Source organism: Rhinopithecus roxellana, chromosome 16 (genome assembly GCF_007565055.1).
Source record: "Rhinopithecus roxellana isolate Shanxi Qingling chromosome 16, ASM756505v1, whole genome shotgun sequence".
In the NCBI taxonomy this organism is placed as follows: domain Eukaryota; kingdom Metazoa; phylum Chordata; class Mammalia; order Primates; family Cercopithecidae; genus Rhinopithecus; species Rhinopithecus roxellana.
The window spans coordinates 77,837,472-77,849,634 of record NC_044564.1 but is presented as its reverse complement, the minus strand read 5'-3'; positions in this window follow the sequence as shown (position 1 = coordinate 77,849,634).

Below are 12,163 nucleotides of genomic sequence, written 5' to 3'. Positions count from 1 at the left end.
GTTGGTGGGACTGTAAACTAGTTCAACCATTGTGGAAGACAGTGCGGTGATTCCTCAAGGATTTAGAACTAGAAATACCATTTGATCCTGCCATCCCATTACTGGGTATATACCCAAAGGATTATAAATCATGCTGCTATAAAGATACATGCACACGTATGTTTGTTGTGGGTACTATTCACAATAGCAAAGACTTGTAACCAATCCAAATGTCCATCAAAGATAGACTGGATAAAGAAAATGTGGCACATATACACCATGGAATACTGTGCAGCTATAAAAAAGGATCAGTTCATGTCCTTTGCAGGGACATGGCTGAAGCTGGAAACCATCATTCTCAGCAAACTATCACAAGAACAAAAAACCAAACACCACACATTCTCACTCATAAGTGGGAGCTGAATAATGAGAATACATGGACACAGGGAGGGGAACATCACACACCAGGGCCTGTTGGGGGATAGGGAGCTAGGGAAGGGATAGCATTAGGAGAAACACCTAATGTAGAAGACGGGTTAATGGGTGCAGCAAACCACCATGGCACATGTGTCCCTTTGTTACAAACCTGCACTTTCTGCACATGTACCCCAGAACTTAAAATATGAAAAACAAAAAGAAACCTCATACTCATAAGCTGTCACTCTCCATTTTCCCCCATTCCCTGCACCACCTCCAGACTTAAGCAATCACTAATCTACTTTCTGTCTCCAATTAGCCTACTCTGAACATTTCACTTAATCTCTAAACTATTTTTGCAACCCTTTTGGAAATTTAAAATTATCTCAAAATAAAAAGCTGTATTTACTTTTCTATTCTTTTTAGAAATATATTTTTGTGAATAATTTGTTCTTGTGTATAACAGAATATTAAAAATGTTACATAACTAATGTAAAAATAGAATAGTTTGCATGTGATATTTTTTGACTCAGGAGCCAGCATCTTAAATATCATACTGTATTGTCACACAATGCACAAGTCTTAACTTATTTCTTTCTACATCTGCTTCTGTGTCTAACAGAGTTTCTGGTCTATATTAGGTACTTAATAAATTTTTGTTGAATGAATACCAACATATATGTATGTATAGATAAATGAATATATGAATGAATCATTTCACATTATATAAGCACAAAATTGGTTTAATTAAGTAAACTTTCAAAATCAGTTCATTTTAGGAATTTTTAAAAATAATTTTAGCATCATTCATTCTTTATATTATTTGCAATCAGAACATTTTAAATTTTAATCCTGACTCTGCTCTTTACTAACTTTTTTGATGAAATGATCTAATCTTATAGGTAAGCCTCACTTAATTTACCTAAAAGTGACAATGATAATATATTCCTACACCAACTCATGTCATTGTTGTACGGATTTTGTGAAATGATGTACTTTTCAAAGATTCATATAGGAAATTATTATAATATATGAAGAGCTGTAACTTGGGAGATCTATTTTCATATGATGATAAGAACTATTTTCTGACACCGTTAATGCATTCCTATGTGAATCCGCTCAGAGTATGCAACAGTAATAAATAGTTAAGTTTCCTTGAGTAATATAAAACCATTCTCAGACTTATCTGGCTGGTCCAGATGGATCTTAAAGAAGATTCTTTCCAAAGAAGAGTTTTCATTTACACATGTGAGTTCCCATTGATGTCAAAGCAAGTATCAACCAAGAAAAGAAGCTCTTAAAACTAACTGCTCAGATGTCTAGCACAGGGACTCACAAGAAAGAAGGATAAAATAAAATACAAAAATAAGCCTCACAGTGTCTTAGAAACAAGTAGACTTAAGTAAAAAACATTTTGGGAAAAATGGTCTCTGCCATAAATCAGAATTAAAGGTATAAGGAAAGTAAAAATCAACAACAAAGACAAATCAATTTAACTCCAACTGCTATCTAAAACATACATGAGGAGTAGAATATGAGGCTCTTGCATAGTTTCAATCACACAACAAAGCAAGGCTTATTAAGGCTTCCCAGAAAGTAAGGGTTATTATGGCTTCTCAGAAAGCAATGGCAAGGCAGACATCAAAGAAGATGGCCTGGGTCGCCAAGCAACTATCCATATAAAAACGGCATAACAATGAAAAGACCTAAAATTATTATGGGCCTAACATAGTCTCAGTGTATCCTGAATGAGAACGTGGATGAGGCAAAAAGAAGGAAGAATAAAAGGATGTAATATTTTTAGTATTGTATAAAATTATTATATAATGTTTTAAAGCCATATGTTCAAACTTGAAAACTTCTCGGGCACTTCAAATTGGTTGTTTTCCTCATTGAATAAATCACTTTTGGCCATAAATCATGTATTTACAAATCCACATTGTTTTGCTGAAAAGAGGGAGGAGGACTTTGGATTTTATTTAATTGAATGTATCAGGGAATTCTGAGCACCTATGAAAATGAAACTATTAGGCTATTAAGCGTCAAGAGATACAGATAAAGAGAAATAAATTTTTACTAGTGATGATTTCGAAATATCTATATAGAATTGGCTTGGATGAAGCAGCCTCTAGTTGGGAATATTTATTTAGAGAGGAATTTAGGGACCTTGTCTTGAAACCCTATATACATAGTAATCACAATGTTTTTATTTAAATTGGATGCCTTTTTGGGGTGACTTTTGGTACCCGATTTAGACATAGAGGCCTTCAACTCTCTTTAGCACCAAGACAATCATTGCTGTTTTTAATACAAAATATTTAGAAGAAATAGCAACAGAAAATAATAACTGTAAAAGGCAGTGTAGAAGGGAGTAGTAGATAATTGAATGTAAATGTTCTGAACGAAAAAGGAATTGAGAGAGAAGACGTATCTGGGTTAGGGCAATCTGGCAGGGTTAATAAAGGAGGTAGGTAGAACTTCAATTAGGTGTTGAAACATAGGTTGTGTTGGAAGAAGACAGAAGAGAAGGGCTTCTTGGGCACCAGCATTTGGAGAAATACTGTGTGGAGAGAAGAAAGTCCCCCCAGACTGTCAGGTTTGAAAAATTACCATCTGGATAGATATAAGTTTGTCTATCTATAAGATGTAACTTATATCTATCTAGATATAAGTTTATTCTCAAGTCTTTCAATTCCAGAGATATGCATCCATGGTGCTTAGATGTTGCTCTAATTCCAGTCAGGATGGACCTTATGGATGGAATCTCTTTAACAGTTTAAAAATTGTGTGTGTGTGTGTGTGTGCATGCATGTGTGTGTGTGTTTGATTGTATTGCTAGCATGCATAGTTGATGTACAATGACACCTTTTATTTCACATGTCAGATATAGTCCAGTAGATTGCTAGTGACTTAGTGGAGTATTATCTGAGACACAGCTTAGCTCAGCAAGGGAAACGTGCCTGGATATGTCATTAACTTTTGCCATGAGGACAGATAAAGACAGTGGACAACAATCCTACATATCCCCACATCTAGGTATAACACAGTGAAACTGGCACTTTAACATGAGGTATTGGATTGAAAGTGCTACCTTCATCACTATCACTTGTGTGACCCTGGGTAAGCTATTCAATTATTTTCCACCAAAGATTCTGCATCAGTGAAATCAGGTTACTATTTACATTATAGAAATTGTGTAAAATTTAGGCCTCAAGTATTGAGCCTTGACTAACACCTAAAATACAGCAGCAATATATTTTGCATATGTATATATACTTTCTTTCTAATTTTTACCAAATACTTTACATATGGTGTTATGGAAAACATGAAACTCTCTGTTCTAAGATGTGGCATATGTAAACATAACGGTGAATTCTAGTCAAATAAGCACTATGAGAAATAGTTACCATTGTGTCCCACAAAATGTTCTGTTACATTTATCAGAGATAAGTTACTGGGAAGGTATACCATTCATCTGATCTAGCATAATATTTTTTATGATCTTTAGAGACGTACAGATCAATTTCAGGGCTGCTCAATTTACCATAAGTCTAATGTAATATTGCCGAAACATCTCAACATGTTTTTATTTGGACATGTTCCACATTTTATGCTTTTTATCCACCTTAGAGTTCTAAAATTCATTAAATATTATCAGTTTTCTCAGTCTTCTGAAGAGCTATTTAATTTTTATATAACTTAAGATGCCAGTCTTGAGTCGAAGCTCTGTTCTTCTCATGTTAAATGATGGACTTTGATCAACACACTTCATACACATGAGTTTGACTTTCCTACCTGAATATGGTATTCATATTTGCCCACCAAAGCATTAAACTGGTGAAAGATTAATAGCCTAAGATACCTTTAGAATATGCTGAGCTGCTCCTTTGTCATTGATGTTATCCTCTTTGGGGGCTGATAGGATTAGGCTGTGTCCCACCCAAATCTCATCTTGATTTCCCACATGTTATGGAGGGAGGGACCCAGTGGGAGCTAATTGATTCATGAGGGCAGGTCTTTCTCATGCTGTTCTTGTGATAGTGAATAAGTCTCATGAGATCTGATGGTTTTTAAAAAGGGGTTTCCCTGCACAAGCTCTATTCTTGACTGCCACTATGTGAGATATGCCTTTCACCTTCCACCATAATTGTGAGACCTCCCCAGCCATGTGGAACTGTAAGTCCAATAGCCTCTTTCTTTTGAAAATTGCACAGTCCCAGGTATGTGTTTATCAGCAACATGAAAACAAACTAGTACAGTAAATTTGTACCAGTAGAGTGGGACACTGCTGTAGATACCTGAAAATGTGGAAGCAACTTTGAAACTGGGTAACAGGCAGATGTTGGAACAGTTTGCAGAGCGCAGAAAAAGACAGGAAAATATGGGAAAGTTTGGAACTTCCTAGAGACTTGTTGAATGGCTTTGACTAAAATGCTGATAATGATATGGACAATGAAATCCAGGCAAAGGTGGTCTCAATGGAGATGAGGAATGTGTTGGGAACTGGAGCAAAGGTGACTCTTGTTATGTTTTAGCAAATAGACTGGTGGCATTTTGCTTCTGCCTCAGAGATATGAGGAACTTTGAACTTGAGAGAGATGATGTACGGTATCTGGCAGAAGAAATTTTGAAGGAGGAAAGTATTCAAGAAGTGACATGGGTGCTGTTAAAGGCATTTGGTTTTATAAGGAAGCAGAGCATAAAAGTTTGGAAAATTTGCAGCCTGACAATGTGATATAAAAGAAAATTGCGTTTTTTGTGGAGAAATACAAGTTGGCTGCAGAAATCTGCATAAGTAACAAGGAGCTGAATGTTAATCACCAAGACAGTGGAGAATATCTCCAGAGCACATTAGAGGTCTTCACGGCAGCCCCTTCCATCACAGGACCAGAGGCTGAGGAGGAAAAAGTGGTTTCATGGGCAAGGCCCAGAGCCCCTGTACTGTGTGCAGCCTAGAGACTTGGTGCCCAGTGTCCTAACTGCTGCAGCCTTAGTTGAAAGGGCCCAACATAGAACTCAGGCTGTGGCTTCAAGCCCCAAGTCTTGGCAGCTTCCATGTGTTGTTGAGCCTGCAAGTGCACAAAAGTCAAGAATTGAGGTTTGGGAACCTCTACTTCGATTTCAGAAGATATATAGACATGCCTGGATGCCCAGGCAGAAGTTTGCTACAGGGGTGAGGCTCTCGTGGAGAACATCTGCTAGGGCAGTGCAAAAGGGAAATGTGAAGTCAGAGCCCCACACAGAGTCCCTACTGCAGTACTGCTTAGTGGAGCTGTGAGAGGAGGGCCACCATCCTCCAGACCCCAGAATGGTAGATCTACTGACAGCCTGCACTATGCTCCTGGAAAAGCCACAGACACTCAATGCCAGCCCATGAAAGCAGTCAGGAGGGAGGCTGTACTGTGCAGAGCCACAGGGTGGAAGTGTCCAAGACAATGGGAACCCACTGCTTGCATCAGTCTGACCTGGATGCAAGACATGGAGTCAAAGGAGATCATTTTGGAGTTTAAAGATTTGACTGCCCTGCTGGATTTTGGACTTGTGTTGGGCCTGTAGCCCCTTTGTTTTGGCCAATTTCTCCCATTTAGAATGACTGTATTTACCCAATGCCTGTACCCCCATTGTATCTAGGAAGTATCTAATTTGCTTTTGATTTCACAAGCTCATAGGCTGAAGGGACTTGCCTTGTCTCAGATGAGACTTTGTACTGTGGGCTTTTGGGTTAATGCTGAAATGAATTAAGACTTTGGGGGACTGTTGGAAAGGCATGATTGGTTTTGAAATGTGAGGACATGAGATTTGGGAGTGGTTAGGGATGCAAAAATGTGAGTTGGCTGTGTCCCAACCCAAATCTCATCTTGAATTTCCACATGTCATGGGAGGGACCCAGTGGGAAGTAATTGAATCATAGGGGCAGGTCTCTTCTGTGCTGTTCTTATGATAGTAAATACATCTCATGAGATCTGAAGGTTTTAAAAAGGGGAGTTTCCCTGCACAAATTCTCCTCTTTGGTCTGCCACCATGTGAGACATACCTTTCACGTTCTGCTGTGATTGTGAGGCCTCCCAGCCATATGGAACTGTAAGTCAAATAAACCTCTTTCTTTTGAAATTGCCCAGTCTCAGGTATGTGTTTATCAGCAGCATGAAAACAGACTAATACAGGGGTCTTATAATTTCATTTTACTAGATTGATTGCAATGCTTATTATTAACACCCAGTTAATTAAAATGTTTTTTAAAAAAACAAATATCTAAAACAAAATCCTGAAATGTCTGCAATACTGTCGAGCTGATATAAATAAAACTAAGCAAACCAATTTGTTTTCATTTTTCTTTTTCTTTTATTTAAGCACAGTATAAAATATATCATTGTTTTTGGTCTTCTGAAACTTGGGATTGTAACAATAGTATGATAAGCTATCTAATATTAGATAGTGAGTTTTGAATGTTCCTTAATTTTGCCCATATTCTCTGGAGAAGCTAAGCGAACTCCCGGTGATTATGACTTAAATAGTTTAAAGCCTAAAATCAGCCAGGATATAATGAAGAAAGCCAGAGGAAGGGAGAAATATATGGATTGCCTCAACTATAAAAAACATCCTAATTCTTGTGTAAGATGGGACATGGATCATAATTCCAGCTTGCATGACTTCTATTATATGAAAAAAGAGGGAAAATATTTCTTCTGGTGGCTGAAGTGACTGTTTCTGGAAGAAAAGCAATAGGAGGCAATTTGGTAGATTAAAGTTTGTGATCCAGTAGAAATTAGAAACTTGGTTTTTGGTAAAATGAAATGGTACTATTTTTATCACCTGTGAATCAAAATAAGATACGAGGATTGTTGTGAAGTCAGCCTTTTTTGAGAGCCCTATAGATGCCACAAGGGCAGACAGTAGAGTAGGCAAGCCTTCAAGAATTGAAGCCTAATCATCTGGAAGTCTTATGACTTGTGATAAATTCAGATGGAAAGCACCTGAACAATGTCAGCTATTATGAGAAAATGCAGGATATTCAGTGAAGATATATTTAATATACCAACCATTGAATTTCCAGCCTATTATACTTCTTTATATAGCCTGATGTCAAAAATGACTGACAAGGTATGGTGATCAGGGCCAGAGAACTATCTTATTTAGCTTAATGGCTATCTCTCAGGTATAACTCAATGCAAACAAAGTAGAACATTAGTAAAATTCATATAATTTGTATCTATATGCATGTGTGTGTAACTTCAACAGTCATCAAAGATGTTATATCCAAATAAGTTCTCTGATGTTTTCAGAGGTAATTTGGTTTTCTGGGTGCTAGCATGTTGATTTCCAGAAGGTAGAAACCATGATTCCCATGCGTCTGCGTTTTCTTGATGCCATAGTGCTGGGTGTGTCATGGTTGATGCTCAATAAATTCTCAGTCATTGATGGATTAATTCTCCATTCTCTTTAATCTAAGCCTGCATTTTCCTCTGTTATGATTCAGGTACTTCACTCCCAGCCTCTTCTTTAGATATGTCATTTTAGACTTTATCTGGGAATGAAGAAATGTTTTTGAAGAGAAAATTTCTATACTTCTGCCATGTGGGCTCTGCAGGAACTGGAACAGTTAAAAATAATGTGGAGTACATAATAATTGGATATTTGAGTGGGATAGTATTCATTTGATCATGAAGTACTACTTCCTTGTTTTAAAGATAAGGAAACTGAGGCTAGGGAGATTAGGGAACTTGTGGCAGATAGGCATAAAGGCTTCAAATATGTTAGCGCTTTGTTTTAGCAGTGATTTCTCCTTTGGGAATTCTGTCTTCAATTCTGGAGCGATTTTAGGCTCATAAGATCATAATCCATCAAAATTTAAAGCTACTTAAGTTTCGTCAGCACTTCAGTGCCCTGTTTAAAAGAAGAAACACCAACTAAATCCCTTCACCAGTTGGAATCTCTAGTTGAAAATGTGAAACATTCTTATTACACCAAAAGGAAAGCACAAGTGCTTTCTTCTAAGTGTTTATGCAGGCTTTAGAGGGGGTGCTTGTTCTTCAAAAACAATAGTGTGTCTTTATAAATGGGCATCCTACTGAATCAAAGAATATGTGGATGCAGTGTAAGGACAGCCTCTTTCAATTTCCTCCTCTGGTGCTGCAACTATTTAGTCTGAGACTGTTTACACTTTCTTGGATATAAATGATTTTATCTCCATTGCTGACAATGTTGAATTCAATGTCCTTCTTTTTGATACAGTATTTGCTGAAGAAATTGTATTGATTTACAGACTCTCTCTTCTGTAATTCCCCTAACATCTCAAGGCCTTTTAGGTTAACCAGTTTCTTTCAAACATCCTTCAAGACAAAAACATATTGGTTTGCAAAATCTCAGCAGGCTCTGGCAATATGGGAATCAGTGCTGACCCTAGTAATTAATAATTTATGTCTCTATAGCTCTCTTTACAAATTCAAGTTCTAGCAGCATTTAACATTTTATGCTTCAATTGTTTTTTTATCCACCAATAGTTCTGATTTTTTGTGGTATATTTTCTTCAGATGCATAGGTGAAAACAATGATTTATTTGCACGAGGTAAGGAAGAAGCAAGGAAAATTAACTCCCTCCACCCACTCCCCCTTTAGACAATCAGTAATTCTTGTTCTCATCCAAGCTTTAATCATTGCCTGTCTGGATGACTGCAGACTTCCTCTTGGTCTTCCTATATATGACCTCCCTCCTCACTAGAGACTTTAAAAACTGTAGCTAAATTCATCTTCTTCTCCCTGAAACCATATTACTAGTCTTCAAGCATCTCCTTTGCTTTCAAAGTTAAGTTTGAATTTCTTGATTGTGGTCAACCTAGTGGAAACCAATTTAATTTTCTTCTATCTTAAAGTCAGAGTGATTTTTAGTTCATCCATTTTCTTTAAGTTGTCAAAAGTTCTTTTAAGAGAGTTTTCAGGCCGGGCGCGGTGGCTCAAGCCTGTAATCCCAGCACTTTGGGAGGCCGAGACGGGCGGATCACGAGGTCAGGAGATCTAGACCATCCTGGCTAACATGGTGAAACCCCGTCTCTACTAAAAAATACAAAAAAACTAGCCGGGCGAGGTGGCGGGCGCCTGTATTCCCAGCTACTCGGGAGGCTGAGGCAGGAGAATGGCGTAAACCCGGGAGGCGGAGCTTGCAGTGAGCTGAGATCCGGCCACTACACTCCAGCCTGGGCGACAGAGCGAGACTCCGTCTCAAAAAAAAAAAAAAAGAAAAGAGAGTTTTCTAGATGATTTGTTGAATGTGAGAAGTGACTTTTAAATCATATTCTGTTGATAAAATGTGACTCTTTAGTGTAAGTTTAGGCCAGAAATTATATAATATCTTTTCAGTGTGTACATACTACAAGTGACTCCCAGTAAACATCTTATTAGTGTTGTAGGATGCTTTTTCACATTTATCATTCAAATTGGCATAACTCACATGGTTATGATGACAGCTTGCTGTCTATATTTGTCAAAGTGGCATTGTTTTGAATGTAAGCTTCTTTCCTCAAGTTCTGTACTCTTTTAGGAATATTTTTGCATAAAATCACTTCACTGCAAAACAAGGGGAAGGGATATAGGTGACTAGAAAGATGAATTAGGCAAGGCAAAATGAAATAAAGGGCAAAAGTGATGAGTCATACACTGAAGACACAGAGGCTATCCTCTTGGGTGAGAGACTATCAACCAGAATCTTAAAGACTATACTAGGCTTGTCCTGTGCTGTTTGACCTATATTCATTGCTATGTCTCCTAATTTTTATTGATGGATCTATGCTTTATGTTGTCCTTATTCAATTTATGCATTCAACAGATATGTAGTGAGAGAATACAATGCTCCTGGCATTGTTTTGAAAACTGGGGATAGAGCAGTAAACAAAGCAGGCAAACCATGTCTAATATATACACAACGATTCAGATTCTACTAAATGCAAGGAAGAAAATTATTTTAAAAAGGAGGATGAGGCATCATGGAGTGACAGGAGAGAGCTCCCTTAGGTCAGGTAGACAGAGGTGACCTCTGTGAATAGGAGAAATGTAAGCAGAAACGTGGGTGATGAATCATCTGCTATGTGAAAATCTAAAGGAAAAGCATCTTAGGGGAAGAAGAAAGCAGAAGAGCCCAAACCAGCCTTGTGTACAGAGAACAGAAGAAAGCCGTCATGGCTGGAGCAGGCTGATTGAGAGAGAGAGTTGTAGGAGAATGACGCTCAGACATGTGGGCCACAGAAACTAGTCTGGCTCTTATTTTAGATGCAATTGGAGGAAGTTCAACAGAAAATCAGGGTGACCTGATTTACTTTTTAAAGAGATTACCATGGCAAATGTGTGGTGAATGAATTATAGGAGAGCAAAAATAAAATCAGTTAGGGCCTTTCCTAATCCATTTCTAAAATCTGAACCTTTCCTAGACTATTAAATGGACCCACCCCAAATTAGCAAGAATTAACTCCTTTGACTTCATGTATTTTCAGGATATTATATAGTTTCTCCTCATGTGAATGACATTGATTTTCAATAGTTTTCCATGAATGTTTGCTAACTGAGGGTCACAAGGCCACTAGAGAAGTCTTGGAGCCTTCTTGCTTTTGTCTATTGTATTTACTAATGCTTGGCTTCTGCCTTTGATCTACGTACGAAGACGTACGTGACTAAAATATGTTTGAAACTATTGGTCTGTAGGATATTGTCTATGGCATCATCCCTAAGTATTTTTTAAATCTTATATCTTGTCATTTTTTCCCTGGCACCTCATATTCAAGTCCTACACTCTGTATCCAACTGTATATACAGCTAGGCAGAGTTCTTGGAATATAACTTCCTACTTGATACTTCTCAGCTTCATACGTTCTGTTCTAGCTGCTTGGAATGTCTTCTCTTTGACAAATGCCTTTTCAGACATTACAACTGGATGAACACCTTTGCTTTTTCATTTGTGCTTTTCAACCTAACACTTTGCAAGAACCATTATACTAGAACTTACACTTCCAAATCCAGCATTTATTTTATTGTTTGGTATTTATTTTGCAATTTTGTTAAGTTCTCTGAAGCCAAAACCCATGTCTTTTTCACTTTTCCATTTCTAGTGCCTAAAGAGTGTCTAACATGTAAGAATTTAAAAGTGTCATTGAGTGAAATAATAATTTGATTAGTGTGTAAGTAAATAAAAGTTCTAGTCATTTAAATGTGTTTAAGCCATTTGCTAATTTTATGCCACAAAACTAATAATACCTGATACCACTGGGACACTTCTTTTTAAATTCTGTGACCGTAGAAGAAGAGAAATAATAGCGGCTTCAGTCAGGCTAAACTTTGAAGCAACAGCAAAAATTATTGATAAAAGTATAAGTAGTTGAAATTTAAAGGTTTGGTTTTGTATTGGCAGTCCTGAATAAAGCTTTCCATCTTAGTCTAAATGGATGTATTAAAATAAATGAATAACAGGGAGTTAGGATTGGCTTTTAATTGTGTTTTTTGTATTTATCACTGTACCTACTGCATCTGCTAAACTTGATAAATATTCATTAATAATAAATTTAATCAGGTATGTGTAAGACTTGTACAATGAAAATTATAAAACATTACTGAAAGAAATTAATGACCTAAAGAAGTGGAAAGATATCCTTTGATCATGAATTGAAAAAAAATAACATTGTTAAAATGGCAATATTTCTCAAATTGATATACAGATTCAATGCAATCCCTATCGAAAATATAAGGAACAAAAAGATAAATTTGACTTGATCAAATTTAAGATATT